We start from the raw sequence: 18,413 nt of genomic DNA on the forward strand, positions 1-18,413 counted from the left end.
ACCCGGGAATTTCTGACCAAATTTAAACTTAATTCTAATTTAATTTCGACACGAGAAGCAAAGTCTATTTAATTGAATCTCAAAATTTTAAACTGTTGTTATACATTCAATTTGACCTTCGACTATATTCTCGATGATTCACGAACAATTAATTGTAAATAGATATGTGTGTGTGTGTGTGTGTATATATATATATATATATAATAATTCAAAATATAATTTGAAGTATTATATGTCATTGTTATTAAAATTAATTATGTAAAATAAAATAAAAATATGATATTATGATAACTATTATTTAAAACATATGTATATATATATATATATATATATATAAAGTATATATATGTGATTTCGAATTCATTTAATAAATGATTGTAGCACTCGTTAGTTGTTTGAACAAGTTAAATTCAAACTTATGTAATTTTAAAATAAACGGTGATACGAAAATGAGTTCTATAAATTATAGGCTTAGTAAAAATGTATTTAGGAGCTATTTATTAAATTTTAAAACTTTTAAATTTTTACTTGGGTTGGGAGTGAATAATTAATGTAATTTTTATTTAATAGTTGATGCTCGAATTTTATACCATAATGACCAAAATAAATAAATATAGTTAATTTAAAATTTTGGGATTTTTCAGAGTACTTTTTTTATCCGCCACTGATCAACAACAGAGTACGAAATATTACCCGTGAAACTGTCGGCACATAAAATCAAACTGAGACTGCTGTGTACTATGTTTATTGCTAATTCATATCTCATTCACCACATGAGTATGATTAAATTATATATTAATTATTATATTATTATTATTATTATTAATTATGATCAATATTATATCTCATACATCTGCATCTATAAATATATATATATATATATATATATATATATATATATATATATATATATATATATATATATATATATATATATATATATATATATATATATGATATACACACTAAGAACAACCACATCTTCACAGCCTCACCATCGACAACTTCAATCAACCATCATCACCTTCACCGGTGGCCACCCATCACCACCGCCACTATCACCGGAGTCACCATACACCCACCACTTTCTCTTTATATATATACATATTTGCATACTATCACCGAAACCATCTCATTTTCTGTTTTCGTTATCAAGAACAAACACCACCAACCATCGTTAAACATCAAGTCACCACCATCAAAGAACAAATTCAAAACCGAAACCCATTTCAAGTTTTTCCACTTCCGCTTATATTTTCTTTTTTCTTTCTCGTTCACCACTTACTAGTTACTAGTAACAGACGAATACGATCACCCGAACCTCTAATTAATGTACATTGGACTACTCGACACCAACATATGACTGTTGTTGTGTTTTGTTTTGTTTTAAATTCCGTTCAAAATCAAGCCAAGAACCACCATCAAAAACCCATGTAACCCGATAACCCATCAACCAACTAATCTGTTTCTGTATCATCACGCAAACCCAACCGTACTGCGATATGTTTCTGTTCCCATTTTTTTCCTTCGAACAAACCCCAATTTAACTACCGTTATCATCCTTCGCTGCAACCGCTAGTTCTAATTCTGTTTCATTCAAAGTTCACCTGCGTTTTTTTTTCTGTTGAAGCTACTGTAGACGTAAGATGATGAAGACGATGAGAATAATGATACATGTGGATGTCACAAAGATGCTGTTATTACAGCCGCATCTTTTTATTTTTTTTTCTTCGATAACTATTTCGTGGAGCCACCATGTTTTTACTTTTACTTTGGACTGCATTTTGGATTTCATTAATTTATTTAGACATACAAGATTTGGGCTGATTGCTTATATAAATTTCCACTTGGGCCGGAGTAAACTTAGGCCATTTAATCATTTGAATATGGGCCAAGTCCAATGGTGTTAGTTATTTCCTGCTATTGTTGCTTACGAGACTGTGTTTAAAAAAAAGGGGGCGTACGAACGAAGGTGATGAAACGATTGAGCATGTTGAGGATGACGATGATTGAAGATAAATGGTGATGTTATATGCTAATGGAAATGAAGAAGAAAACATGTGACGATCGCTCCAAATCCATATGGACGAACACGTCATTCATTGATTTCATTGCGAGGTATTTGACCTCTATATGATACGTTTTGTAAACATTGCATTCTTTTTGAAAATGCACACCATAAATGTATATTTAAATCAAAGATTTTCGACATCTGATGATTTCTACATATAGACAATCACCGTAATAACAGTTTACAATAGTACTTCCTTTGACAATGCAGTCAAAATAAGATACATGGTGATGATTTGGTGAATGCAACGTTTTCTCGAAAAATATGCCATGTAAGACTCCATGCACATAGCTTGTATAACATATAAGCAAATAGCAGAAGACTTCTAGAAAACCTGAGAATAAACATGCTAACAAGTGTCAATACAAAGGTTGGTGAGTTCATAGCTTTAGTGTATGAAAGGACCGCTACTAATCCATCCGGACGAAGTCCATATAGATTATAAACGAATCACAATAGTTGGTTACATTGCGAGGTGCTTGACCTCTATATGATACATTTTACAAATGTTGCATTTGTTTTTAAAAGACAAACTTTCATTACATCAAAAGTTGACAGGTGTACATAACATTTTATAGCATCCAAATGACCTATTCTGTCATTTACTTAATAATATTCTCTAATGAGCTTCAATGACTCGAATACAACGTCTTTTGAATATGGCATGAATTACCCCAAGTAATATCCTTAGTATGAGCTAATGCACAGCGGAAGATTTCTTTCAAGTCCTTAGAATAACATGCTTAAAAATGTCAACATAAAGTTGGTGAGATATAGGTTTAATGCTAGCAGCGTTATAAATATAGACCACAAGATTTAATATACATAAACGTTTTAATAAAAATATTCTAAGTGGTTGAGCACTTGATAACCATACTTAACATTTAATCAACGTCGCATATTCCCTTTATTATGAAATCTCACTACACCGTACCAAGTGTAGTCACCGAAACGAAGTACTGTGCAACCGTTGAATACTGGTCGTCCAGTCCGGTTGGGGTTGTCAGGCCCGATAGATCTATCAACAGGATTCGCGTTTACAATACCTCATGTAAATAGTAGTTACCAAGTTACAGGGAAGTATTCCAGTGGTACAACTCAACGTAGAATATATATTTTTAATCACTTGTGTCCATAACGTAAATCATAGAATGCATGTATTCTCATCCCGAAATATTTAGAATTTAAAAGTGGGACTATATACTCACTTTTGCCTTGAAGGTATTTAACTCGACTTGGTCTCCGATAGATATCACGAACCTAACCATATATATAATATATCAACATATTTTCTTTTCAAGTAATCGTTACATATATATATATATACTTATAATACTTTTAATATTTTCTTAGTCCGTAGTTAGCAGTCCGATGTTAGTGGTCCATAATTAGTTGCTCAATAAAATAAATAAAGACCCCATCGTATTCGTATTGATCAGAATTAATCTCGACCCATGGTACCATGTTGTCAAATGACGTGTTGCGTACATAAAGTACCGTGTTGTCAAATGACGTGTTGCGTACAATCATGAGGTCTTATGATTAATCTTCTCGTGTTGTTTACGGGTGGTCCTGAAATATATAAAATCAAATCATAAGTAATTATATATAAAATATCATATTAATTAGAAAAGATATGATTAATTTACTTTTTCTCCAAATATTTTCGTAGCTAACTAGCTTCAGATACCCAATCTTGTTTTAGTCGTAGTTTCTTCATTACAACTCTGTTTTTGTTGGTTCAACTTGCCACTTCCTTGGATCGAGTCAAATTTTAAGAATATGAGCTGAAAATACCTTATTTTTTATTCAAAATTACAGGTTATAGGTCAAACTTTGGTGAAACTTATGAAAGTGATCATTTTCCATCATAAAAATAACATTTAATGATCATTTTTCTAAAAATATTTACATTTTGAGTTAAAACATGAAATTTTTATGTGTTAACATATTCATAAGAAATATAATTTTTCCAGAACATGAACTTCCAATTCAAAGTTCAAGATGGTTTTTAATTATCCAATCCCAAAACAGCCCCCGGTTGCACTCCAACGATGTAGATTCAGTTTTAAGGTGTTCTTTGTAAAATCAAGTTGTATCTTGTTAAGTTAGCATATCCTTATGATATATCACAGGTCTTGAAGTGTTTTAAAAGTTAAGTTAGAAGGATCTATTTAGTTTGCGAACAAGTTTGAAATCATTCAAACTATGTTCTTGTTGTTAAAATTTTACAACACAAAATAAGATAGCTATATGAATATGAATTGAATAAATTATGAACAAGGTTACTACCTCAAGTTACTTGGACAAAGTTACTGCAAAAGATAAGAAAAATCTTGGAATCAAAAGAGTGGTGGAGTGGGATTGAAAGGTTGGAAGTAAACTTGTATACTTGAAAGGATTTTTGAAGTGTTCTTGAAAAGTTTTTCTTATGATGATTATAGATTGGTTTTTGATCTAGTTTTTGATTTAAGTGTTGAGGGTTTGCTGAATGGTTTGAGTATATAATTAGAGAGTGTTTTAGAGATATAAAATTTGAGTTAGAAATCAAAAACATGGAATGATATATAAATAAATATGGAATGTGATATATGTATGTAAAAACAAAATCCTAATTTGTAATTTTATATAATTATTGTATGCTAGAGGTCAAAAAGTGTTTCCCTCTCATTTAGGGCAGTACTTTTAGTGATTAAGATTTTGATTTGATGTGTATATACTAATAGTAAATACGTATAGAAGCTGGGTATGATACGGGTGCATATACCCTAGATATACGTATAAAAATCTTGAGAAAACGGAACGAGGATTTAAATATAGCTAGCTTTTGTAAATATACTTATATTTTTTCATGTATATAAGCCCTTTAAAAGTGATTAAATACATATCTATACGATATATGTATAAGCATTATAAGTTTTAAGTATTTATGTCAATGAACGTTACGTATAGTTATCGTTTTGAAAACTTAAGTTAGTAGTTTCAAAATATACTTATAACTCATTGTTATTAGTACACAATGAGATGTTAAACCATCCTTAGATCATGTTAAATATATATAAATACATATATATACACAAAAATATAACTATCATATGTTATATAGTTCGTGATATCATCGGTCAAATTGGACGGTCAACCGTTGTGTAAAACTCTTTTCAAAAACATAAGTCTCAACAATTTAGATTGCTTATCATGTTGGTAAGGTTTAATTTATGTAAATATTAATCTCATAGGTATAAAATGATCGAAAAAATCTGGGTCGTTACTGAAATGTCCCGTTCTTATTGATTAAAAACGTTCCATATTAATTGATTTCGTTGCGAGGTTTTGACCTCTATATGAGACGTTTTTCAAAGACTGCATTCATTTTTAAACAAACCATAACCTTTATTTCATCAATAAAGGTTTAAAAAGCTTTACGTAGATTATCAAATAATGATAATCTAAAATATCCTGTTTACACACGACCATTACATAATGGTTTACAATACAAATATGTTACAACAAAATAAGTTTCTTGAATGCAGTTTTTACACAATATCATACAAGCATGGACTCCAAATCTTGTCCTTATTTAAGTATGCGACAGCGGAAGCTCTTAATAATCACCTGAGAATAAACATGCTTAAAACGTCAACAAAAATGTTGGTGAGTTATAGGTTTAACCTATATATATCAAATCGTAACAATAGACCACAAGATTTCATATTTCAATACACATCCCATACATAGAGATAAAAATCATTCATATGGTGAACACCTGGTAACCGACAATAACAAGATGCATATATAAGAATATCCCCATCATTCCGGGACACCCTTCGGATATGATATAAATTTCGAAGTACTAAAGCATCCGGTACTTTGGATGGGGTTTGTTAGGCCCAATAGATCTATCTTTAGGATTCGCGTCAATTAGGGTGTCTGTTCCCTAATTCTTAGATTACCAGACTTAATAAAAAGGGGCATATTCGATTTCGATAATTCAACCATAGAATGTAGTTTCACGTACTTGTGTCTATTTTGTAAATCATTTATAAAACCTGCATGTATTCTCATCCCAAAAATATTAGATTTTAAAAGTGGGACTATAACTCACTTTCACAGATTTTTACTTCGTCGGGAAGTAAGACTTGGCCACTGGTTGATTCACGAACCTATAACAATATATACATATATATCAAAGTATGTTCAAAATATATTTACAAAACTTTTAATATATTTTGATGTTTTAAGTTTATTAAGTCAGCTGTCCTCGTTAGTAACCTACAACTAGTTGTCCACAGTTAGATGTACAGAAATAAATCGATAAATATTATCTTGAATCAATCCACGACCCAGTGTATACGTATCTCAGTATTGATCACAACTCAAACTATATATATTTTGGAATCAACCTCAACCCTGTATAGCTAACTCCAACATTCACATATAGAGTGTCTATGGTTGTTCCGAAATATATATAGATGTGTCGACATGATAGGTCGAAACATTGTATACGTGTCTATGGTATCTCAAGATTACATAATATATAATACAAGTTGATTAAGTTATGGTTGGAATAGATTTGTTACCAATTTTCACGTAGCTAAAATGAGAAAAATTATCCAATCTTGTTTTACCCATAACTTCTTCATTTTAAATCCGTTTTGAGTGAATCAAATTGCTATGGTTTCATATTGAACTCTATTTTATGAATCTAAACAAAAAAAGTATAGGTTTCTAGTCGGAAAAATAAGTTACAAGTCGTTTTTGTAAAGGTAGTCATTTCAGTCGAAAAAACGACGTCTAGATGACCATTTTAGAAAACATACTTCCACTTTGAGTTTAACCATAATTTTTGGATATAGTTTCATGTTCATAATAAAAATCATTTTCTCAGAATAACAACTTTTAAATCAAAGTTTATCATAGTTTTTAATTAACTAACCCAAAACAGCCTGCGGTGTTACTACGACGGCGTAAATCCGGTTTTACGGTGTTTTTCGTGTTTCCAGGTTTTAAATCATTAAGTTAGCATATCATATAGATATAGAACATGTGTTTAGTTGATTTTAAAAGTCAAGTTAGAAGGATTAACTTTTGTTTGCGAACAAGTTTAGAATTAACTAAACTATGTTCTAGTGATTACAAGTTTAAACCTTCGAATAAGATAGCTTTATATGTATGAATCGAATGATGTTATGAACATCATTACTACCTTAAGTTCCTTGGATGAACCTACTGGAAAAGAGAAAAATGGATCTAGCTTCAATGGATCCTTGGATGGCTCAAAGTTCTTGAAGCAAAATCATGACACGAAAACAAGTTCAAGTAAGATCATCACTTGAAATAAGATTGTTATAGTTATAGAAATTGAACCAAAGTTTGAATATGATTATTACCTTGTATTAGAATGATAACCTACTGTAAGAAACAAAGATTTCTTGAGGTTGGATGATCACCTTACAAGATTGGAAGTGAGCTAGCAAACTTGAAAGTATTCTTGATTTTATGAAACTAGAACTTTTGGAATTTATGAAGAACACTTAGAACTTGAAGATAGAACTTGAGAGAGTTCAATTAGATGAAGAAAATTGAAGAATGAAAGTGTTTGTAGGTGTTTTTGGTCGTTGGTGTATGGATTAGATATAAAGGATATGTAATTTTGTTTTCATGTAAATAAGTCATGAATGATTACTCATATTTTTGTAATTTTATGATATATTTCATGCTAGTTGCCAAATGATGGTTCCCACATGTGTTAGGTGACTCACATGGGCTGCTAAGAGCTGATCATTGGAGTGTATATACCAATAGTACATACATCTAAAAGCTGTGTATTATACGAGTACGAATACGGGTGCATACGAGTAGAATTGTTGATGAAACTGAACGAGAATGTAATTGTAAGTATTTTTGTTAAGTAGAAGTATTTTGATAAGTGTATTGAAGTCTTTCAAAAGTGTATAAATACATATTAAAACACTACATGTATATACATTTTAACTGAGTCGTTAAGTCATCGTTAGTCGTTACATGTAAGTGTTGTTTTGAAACCTTTAGGTTAACGATCTTGTTAAATGTTGTTAACCCAATGTTTATAATATCAAAAGAGATTTTAAATTATTATATTATCATGATATTATGATGTACGAATATCTCTTAATATGATATATATACATTAAATGTCGTTACAATGATAAACGTTACATATATGTCTCGTTTCAAAATCATTAAGTTAGTAGTCTTGTTTTTACATATGTAGTTCATTGTTAATATAATTAATGATATGTTTACTTATCATAATATCATGTTAACTATATATATAACCATATATATGTCATCATATAGTTTTTTTACAAGTTTTAACGTTCGTGAATCACCGGTCAACTTGGGTGGTCAATTGTCTATATGAAACCTATTTCAATTAATCAAGTCTTAACAAGTTTGATTGCTTAACATTTTGGAAACATTTAATCATGTAAACATCAATCTCAATTAATATATATAAACATGGAAAAGTTCGGGTCACTACAGTACCTACCCGTTAAATAAATTTCGTCCCGAAATTTTAAGCTGTTGAAGGTGTTGACGAATCTTCTGGAAATAGATGCGGGTATTTCTTCTTCATCTGATCTTCACGCTCCCAGGTGAACTCGGGTCCTCTACGAGCATTCCATCGAACCTTAACAATTGGTATCTTGTTTTGCTTAAGTCTTTTAACCTCACGATCCATTATTTCGACGGGTTCTTCGATGAATTGGAGTTTTTCGTTGATTTGGATTTCATCTAACGGAATAGTGAAGTCTTCTTTAGCAAAACATTTCTTCAAATTCGAGACGTGGAAAGTGTTATGTACAGCCGCGAGTTGTTGAGGTAACTCAAGTCGGTAAGCTACTGGTCCGACACGATCAATAATCTTGAATGGTCCAATATACCTTGGATTTAATTTCCCTCGTTTACCAAATCGAACAACGCCTTTCCAAGGTGAAACTTTAAGCATGACCATCTCTCCAATTTCAAATTCTATATCTTTTCTTTTAATGTCAGCGTAGCTCTTTTGTCGACTTTGGGCGGTTTTCAACCGTTGTTGAATTTGGATGATCTTCTCGGTAGTTTCTTGTATAATCTCCGGACCCGTAATCTGTCTATCCCCCACCTCACTCCAACAAATCGGAGACCTGCACTTTCTACCATAAAGTGCTTCAAACGGCGCCATCTCAATGCTTGAATGGTAGCTGTTGTTGTAGGAAAATTCTGCTAACGGTAGATGTCGATCCCAACTGTTTCCGAAATCAATAACACATGCTCGTAGCATGTCTTCAAGCGTTTGTATCGTCCTTTCGCTCTGCCCATCAGTTTGTGGATGATAGGCAGTACTCATGTCTAGACGAGTTCCTAATGCTTGCTGTAATGTCTGCCAGAATCTTGAAATAAATCTGCCATCCCTATCAGAGATAATAGAGATTGGTATTCCATGTCTGGTGACGACTTCCTTCAAATACAGTCGTGCTAACTTCTCCATCTTGTCATCTTCTCTTATTGGTAGGAAGTGTGCTGATTTGGTGAGACGATCAACTATTACCCAAATAGTATCAAAACCACTTGCAGTCCTTGGCAATTTAGTGATGAAATCCATGGTAATGTTTTCCCATTTCCATTCCGGGATTTCGGGTTGTTGAAGTAGACCTGATGGTTTCTGATGCTCAGCTTTGACCTTAGAACACGTCAAACATTCTCCTACGTATTTAGCAACATCGGCTTTCATACCCGGCCACCAAAAATGTTTCTTGAGATCCTTGTACATCTTTCCCGTTCCAGGATGTATTGAGTATCTGGTTTTATGAGCTTCTCTAAGTACCATTTCTCTCATATCTCCAAATTTTGGTACCCAAATCCTTTCAGCCCTATACCGGGTTCCGTCTTCCCGAATATTAAGATGCTTCTCCGATCCTTTGGGTATTTCATCCTTTAAATTTCCCTCTTTTAAAACTCCTTGTTGCGCCTCCTTTATTTGAGTAGTAATGTTATTATGAATCATTATATTCATAGATTTTACTCGAATGGGTTCTCTATCCTTCCTGCTCAAGGCATCGGCTACCACATTTGCCTTCCCCGGGTGGTAACGAATCTCAAAATCGTAATCATTCAATAATTCAATCCACCTACGCTGCCTCATATTCAGTTGTTTCTGATTAAATATGTGTTGAAGACTTTTGTGGTCGGTATATATAATACTTTTGACCCCATATAAGTAGTGCCTCCAAGTCTTTAATGCAAAAACAACCGCGCCTAATTCCAAATCATGCGTCGTATAATTTTGTTCGTGAATCTTCAATTGTCTAGACGCATAAGCAATCACCTTCGTTCGTTGCATTAATACACAACCGAGACCTTGCTTTGATGCGTCACAATAAATCACAAAATCATCATTTCCTTCAGGCAATGACAATATAGGTGCCGTAGTTAGCTTTTTCTTCAATAACTGAAACGCTTTCTCTTGTTCATCATTCCATTCAAATTTCTTCCCTTTATGCGTTAATGCAGTCAAGGGTTTTGCTATTCTGGAAAAGTCTTGGATGAACCTTCTGTAGTAACCAGCTAGTCCTAAAAACTGGCGTATGTGTTTCGGAGTTTTCGGGGTTTCCCACTTTTCAACAGTTTCTATCTTTGCCGGATCCACCTTAATACCTTCTTTGTTCACTATGTGACCGAGGAATTGAACTTCTTCCAACCAAAATGCACACTTTGAAAACTTAGCGTACAATTCTTCCTTCCTCAATACTTCTAACACCTTTCTCAAATGTTCACCGTGTTCTTGGTCATTCTTTGAGTAAATAAGTATGTCATCAATGAAAACAATGACAAACTTGTCAAGGTATGGTCCACACACTCGGTTCATAAGGTCCATGAACACAGCTGGTGCATTAGTTAAACCAAACGGCATGACCATAAACTCGTAATGACCGTAACGTGTTCTGAAAGCAGTCTTTGGAATATCATCTTCTTTCACCCGCATTTGATGATACCCGGAACGTAAGTCAATCTTTGAATAAACAGACGAGCCTTGTAGTTGATCAAATAAGTCGTCGATTCTCGGTAGTGGGTAGCGGTTCTTGATGGTAAGTTTGTTCAACTCTCGGTAGTCGATACACAACCTGAATGTACCATCTTTCTTCTTGACAAACAAAACAGGAGCTCCCCACGGTGATGTGCTTGGTCGAATGAAACCACGCTCTAAAAGTTCTTGTAATTGGCTTTGCAGTTCTTTCATCTCGCTGGGTGCGAGTCTGTAAGGAGCACGAGCTATTGGTGCAGCTCCTGGTACAAGATCTATTTGAAATTCAACGGATCGATGTGGGGGTAATCCCGGTAATTCTTTCGGAAATACATCGGGAAATTCTTTTGCAATGGGAACATCATTGATGCTCTTTTCTTCAGTTTGTACTTTCTCGACGTGTGCTAGAACAGCATAGCAACCTTTTCTTATTAGTTTTTGTGCCTTCAAATTACTAATAAGATGTAGCTTCGTGTTGCCCTTTTCTCCGTACACCATTAAGGGTTTTCCTTTTTCTCGTATAATGCGAATTGCATTTTTGTAACAAACGATCTCCGCTTTCACTTCTTTCAACCAGTCCATACCGATTATCACATCAAAACTTCCTAACTCTACTGGTATCAAATCAATCTTAAATGTTTCGCTAACCAGTTTAATTTCTCGATTCCGACATATATTATCTGCTGAAATTAATTTACCATTTGCTAATTCGAGTAAAAATTTACTATCCAAAGGCGTCAATGGACAACTTAATTTAGCACAAAAATCTCTACTCATATAGCTTCTATCCGCACCCGAATCAAATAAAACGTAAGCAGATTTATTGTCAATAAGAAACGTACCCGTAACAAGCTCCGGGTCTTCCTGTGCCTCTGCCGCATTAATATTGAAAACTCTTCCACGGCCTTGTCCATTCGTGTTCTCCTGGTTCGGGCAATTTCTAATAATGTGGCCTGGTTTTTCACATTTATAACAAACTACATTGGCATAACTTGCTCCGACACTACTTGCTCCGCCATTACTCGTTCCGACACCATTTGTTCCTTTCGTTCTATTAACCCCTGGTCCGTAGACCTCACACTTCGCCGCGCTATGACCATTTCTTTTACATTTGTTGCAAAATTTGGTGCAGAACCCCGAGTGATTCTTTTCACACCTTTGGCATAGTTGCTTCTGATTGTTGTTGTTGTTGCGGTTATTATTGTTGTTGGGATGATTGTTGTAGTTGCTGTTGTTGTTGTTGTTGTTGTTGTTGGGCCGTTTGTTGTAGTTGCGATTGATGTTGCGATTGTTGGGATAATTGTTGCGATTATTGTTGTAATTGCTGTTGTTGTTGTATTGGTGATTCTTATCACCGTTTTCCTCCCACTTTCTTTTGACTTGCTTCACATTGGCCTCTTCAGCAGTCTGTTCTTTAATTCTTTCTTCAATCTGGTTCACTAGTTTGTGAGCCATTCTACATGCCTGTTGTATGGAGGCGGGCTCGTGTGAACTTATATCTTCTTGGATTCTTTCCGGTAATCCTTTCACAAACGCGTCGATCTTCTCTTCCTCATCTTCGAATGCTCCCGGACACAATAGGCACAATTCTGTGAATCGTCTTTCGTACGTGGTAATATCAAATCCTTGGGTTCGTAACCCTCTAAGTTCTGTCTTGAGCTTATTGACCTCGGTTCTGGGACGGTACTTCTCGTTCATCAAGTGCTTGAATGCTGACCACGGTAGTGCGTACGCATCATCTTGTCCCACTTGCTCTAGATAGGTATTCCACCATGTTAACGCAGAACCTGTGAAGGTATGCGTAGCGTACTTCACTTTGTCCTCTTCAGTACACTTACTTATGGCAAACACCGATTCAACCTTCTCGGTCCACCGTTTCAATCCGATCGGTCCTTCGGTTCCATCAAATTCCAAAGGTTTGCAGGCAGTGAATTCTTTGTAGGTGCATCCTACACGATTTCCTGTACTGCTAGATCCAAGGTTATTGTTGGTATGTAGCGCAGCCTGTACTGCGGCTATGTTTGAAGCTAGAAAAGTACGGAATTCCTCTTCATTCATATTCACGGTGTGTCGAGTAGTCGGTGCCATTTCCTTCAAAATAGTTAAATGGAACAAGTTAATCATACAGAATATTAAGAGTAGTTAATAGTATTTCGTAGCATAATATGAACTCATTTATAAAAGCTTTTTCTTCATATTAGCGTTTTATAAGTTTAAATTCGGGTAGTACCTACCCGTTAAGTTCATACTTAGTAGCTAATATACAATTCAACTACTACAATTCTATATGAAAAACTGATTATAATAATATTTCGCGTTCAAACTTTTATACAATATTTTACAAACTTACAATACCGCTTATTTTACATAAAGCATGAAATATAGCACACAATAACTTTGATACAAGATAGTTGTGAAGATAATTCTAGCTAGTACACAAGTCGTTCAGCAAAGGCAATAAAGACACGTAATTCATACGTCCAGAAACAAGTCATGCATTCTGGTTTTACTAGGACTACTTCCCATCCTTGGTCTTGTGGAACATAACCGTTATGGCCGTTGATAAGACAGCGTGTTGTAACGTCGTCAAAGGGACGAGGGTTACGTAATGACCAACAGTCTCGTAATAACCTAAAAACCTCATTTCTTACCCCAATTACCGACTCCGTCACTTGTGGAAACGTTTTGTTTAATAGTTGTAGCCCGATGTTCTTGTTCTCACTTTGGTGAGAAGCGAACATTACTAATTCGTAAGCATAACATGCTTCTTTATGTTGCATGTTAGCCGCTTTTTCTAAATCACGAAGTCCAATATTCGGATATATTGAGTCAAAATAATTTCTTAACCCGTTGCGTAAAATAGCATTTGGGTTCCCCACAATATATGCGTCAAAGTAAACACATCGTAATTTATGGGTTTCCCAATGTGATATCCCCCATCTTTCAAACGAAAGTCTCTTATAAACCAAGACATTCTTGGAACGTTCTTCGAATGTCTTACAAACTGATCTCGCCTTAAATAGTTGTGCCGAAGAATTCTGGCCGACTCTAGACAAGATTTCATCAATCATGTCTCCGGGTAGGTCTCTTAAAATATTGGGTTGTCTATCCATTTTGTGTTTTTAAACTGTAAAATAGACAAGAGTTAGATTCATAAAAAAAATACTTATTAATACAAGCAATTTTTACATATATCATAAAGCATAAGAACACTATATTCCATATATTACACCACACGAATACAACTATCTTATTCCGACTCGCTCGTTTCTTCTTCTTCGGTTTTGGTTCGTTTTGCCAAGTTTCTAGGGATATATGATGTTCCCCTAATACGAGCCGTCGTTGTCCACATTGGTTTAGAAAAACCTGGTGGTTTAGAGGTTCCCGGGTCATTGTTACAACTTAAGGACTTCGGGGGTTGACGATACATATAAAGTTCATCGGGGTTGGAATTAGATTTCTCTATTTTTATGCCCTTTCCCTTATTATTTTCTTTTGCCTTTTTAAATTCAGTTGGGGTAATTTCTATAACATCATCGGAATTCTCGTCGAAATCCGATTCATCGGAGAATTGGTAATCCTCCCAATATTTTGCTTCCTTGGCGGAAACACCATTGACCATAATTAACTTTGGTCGGTTGGTTGAGGATTTTCTTTTACTTAACCGTTTTATTATTTCCCCCACCGGTTCTATTTCTTCATCCGGTTCCGATTCTTCTTCCGGTTCCGATTCTTCTTCCGGTTCCGACTCTTCTTCCGGTTCCTCTTCGGGAACTTGTGAATCAGTCTACAAATCATTCCAATTTACATTTGACTCTTCATTATTATTAGGTGAGTCAATGGGACTTGTTCTAGAGGTAGACATCTATCACATAATGTCAAACACGTTAAGAGATTAATATATCACATAATATTCATATGTTAAAAATATATAGTTTCCAACAAAAATGTTAAGCAATCATTTTTAAAGAAAACACGGTCGAAGTCCAGACTCACTAATGCATCCTAACAAACTCGATAAGACACACTAATGCAAATTTTCTGGTTCTCTAAGACCAACGCTCTGATACCAACTGAAATGTCCCGTTCTTATTGATTAAAAACGTTCCATATTAATTGATTTCGTTGCGAGGTTTTGACCTCTATATGAGACGTTTTTCAAAGACTGCATTCATTTTTAAACAAACCATAACCTTTATTTCATCAATAAAGGTTTAAAAAGCTTTACGTAGATTATCAAATAATGATAATCTAAAATATCCTGTTTACACACGACCATTACATAATGGTTTACAATACAAATATGTTACAACAAAATAAGTTTCTTGAATGCAGTTTTTACACAATATCATACAAGCATGGACTCCAAATCTTGTCCTTATTTAAGTATGCGACAGCGGAAGCTCTTAATAATCACCTGAGAATAAACATGCTTAAAACGTCAACAAAAATGTTGGTGAGTTATAGGTTTAACCTATATATATCAAATCGTAACAATAGACCACAAGATTTCATATTTCAATACACATCCCATACATAGAGATAAAAATCATTCATATGGTGAACACCTGGTAACCGACAATAACAAGATGCATATATAAGAATATCCCCATCATTCCGGGACACCCTTCGGATATGATATAAATTTCGAAGTACTAAAGCATCCGGTACTTTGGATGGGGTTTGTTAGGCCCAATAGATCTATCTTTAGGATTCGCGTCAATTAGGGTGTCTGTTCCCTAATTCTTAGATTACCAGACTTAATAAAAAGGGGCATATTCGATTTCGATAATTCAACCATAGAATGTAGTTTCACGTACTTGTGTCTATTTTGTAAATCATTTATAAAACCTGCATGTATTCTCATCCCAAAAATATTAGATTTTAAAAGTGGGACTATAACTCACTTTCACAGATTTTTACTTCGTCGGGAAGTAAGACTTGGCCACTGGTTGATTCACGAACCTATAACAATATATACATATATATCAAAGTATGTTCAAAATATATTTACAAAACTTTTAATATATTTTGATGTTTTAAGTTTATTAAGTCAGCTGTCCTCGTTAGTAACCTACAACTAGTTGTCCACAGTTAGATGTACAGAAATAAATCGATAAATATTATCTTGAATCAATCCACGACCCAGTGTATACGTATCTCAGTATTGATCACAACTCAAACTATATATATTTTGGAATCAACCTCAACCCTGTATAGCTAACTCCAACATTCACATATAGAGTGTCTATGGTTGTTCCGAAATATATATAGATGTGTCGACATGATAGGTCGAAACATTGTATACGTGTCTATGGTATCTCAAGATTACATAATATATAATACAAGTTGATTAAGTTATGGTTGGAATAGATTTGTTACCAATTTTCACGTAGCTAAAATGAGAAAAATTATCCAATCTTGTTTTACCCATAACTTCTTCATTTTAAATCCGTTTTGAGTGAATCAAATTGCTATGGTTTCATATTGAACTCTATTTTATGAATCTAAACAAAAAAAGTATAGGTTTCTAGTCGGAAAAATAAGTTACAAGTCGTTTTTGTAAAGGTAGTCATTTCAGTCGAAAAAACGACGTCTAGATGACCATTTTAGAAAACATACTTCCACTTTGAGTTTAACCATAATTTTTGGATATAGTTTCATGTTCATAATAAAAATCATTTTCTCAGAATAACAACTTTTAAATCAAAGTTTATCATAGTTTTTAATTAACTAACCCAAAACAGCCCGCGGTGTTACTACGACGGCGTAAATCCGGTTTTACGGTGTTTTTCGTGTTTCCAGGTTTTAAATCATTAAGTTAGCATATCATATAGATATAGAACATGTGTTTAGTTGATTTTAAAAGTCAAGTTAGAAGGATTAACTTTTGTTTGCGAACAAGTTTAGAATTAACTAAACTATGTTCTAGTGATTACAAGTTTAAACCTTCGAATAAGATAGCTTTATATGTATGAATCGAATGATGTTATGAACATCATTACTACCTTAAGTTCCTTGGATGAACCTACTGGAAAAGAGAAAAATGGATCTAGCTTCAATGGATCCTTGGATGGCTCAAAGTTCTTGAAGCAAAATCATGACACGAAAACAAGTTCAAGTAAGATCATCACTTGAAATAAGATTGTTATAGTTATAGAAATTGAACCAAAGTTTGAATATGATTATTACCTTGTATTAGAATGATAACCTACTGTAAGAAACAAAGATTTCTTGAGGTTGGATGATCACCTTACAAGATTGGAAGTGAGCTAGCAAACTTGAAAGTATTCTTGATTTTATGAAACTAGAACTTTTGGAATTTATGAAGAACACTTAGAACTTGAAGATAGAACTTGAGAGAGTTCAATTAGATGAAGAAAATTGAAGAATGAAAGTGTTTGTAGGTGTTTTTGGTCGTTGGTGTATGGATTAGATATAAAGGATATGTAATTTTGTTTTCATGTAAATAAGTCATGAATGATTACTCATATTTTTGTAATTTTATGATATATTTCATGCTAGTTGCCAAATGATGGTTCCCACATGTGTTAGGTGACTCACATGGGCTGCTAAGAGCTGATCATTGGAGTGTATATACCAATAGTACATACATCTAAAAGCTGTGTATTATACGAGTACGAATACGGGTGCATACGAGTAGAATTGTTGATGAAACTGAACGAGAATGTAATTGTAAGTATTTTTGTTAAGTAGAAGTATTTTGATAAGTGTATTGAAGTCTTTCAAAAGTGTATAAATACATATTAAAACACTACATGTATATACATTTTAACTGAGTCGTTAAGTCATCGTTAGTCGTTACATGTAAGTGTTGTTTTGAAACCTTTAGGTTAACGATCTTGTTAAATGTTGTTAACCCAATGTTTATAATATCAAAAGAGATTTTAAATTATTATATTATCATGATATTATGATGTACGAATATCTCTTAATATGATATATATACATTAAATGTCGTTACAATGATAAACGTTACATATATGTCTCGTTTCAAAATCATTAAGTTAGTAGTCTTGTTTTTACATATGTAGTTCATTGTTAATATAATTAATGATATGTTTACTTATCATAATATCATGTTAACTATATATATAACCATATATATGTCATCATATAGTTTTTTTACAAGTTTTAACGTTCGTGAATCACCGGTCAACTTGGGTGGTCAATTGTCTATATGAAACCTATTTCAATTAATCAAGTCTTAACAAGTTTGATTGCTTAACATTTTGGAAACATTTAATCATGTAAACGTCAATCTCAATTAATATATAT

This window comes from Rutidosis leptorrhynchoides, chromosome 1 (genome assembly GCF_046630445.1).
Source record: "Rutidosis leptorrhynchoides isolate AG116_Rl617_1_P2 chromosome 1, CSIRO_AGI_Rlap_v1, whole genome shotgun sequence".
NCBI lineage: Eukaryota > Viridiplantae > Streptophyta > Magnoliopsida > Asterales > Asteraceae > Rutidosis > Rutidosis leptorrhynchoides.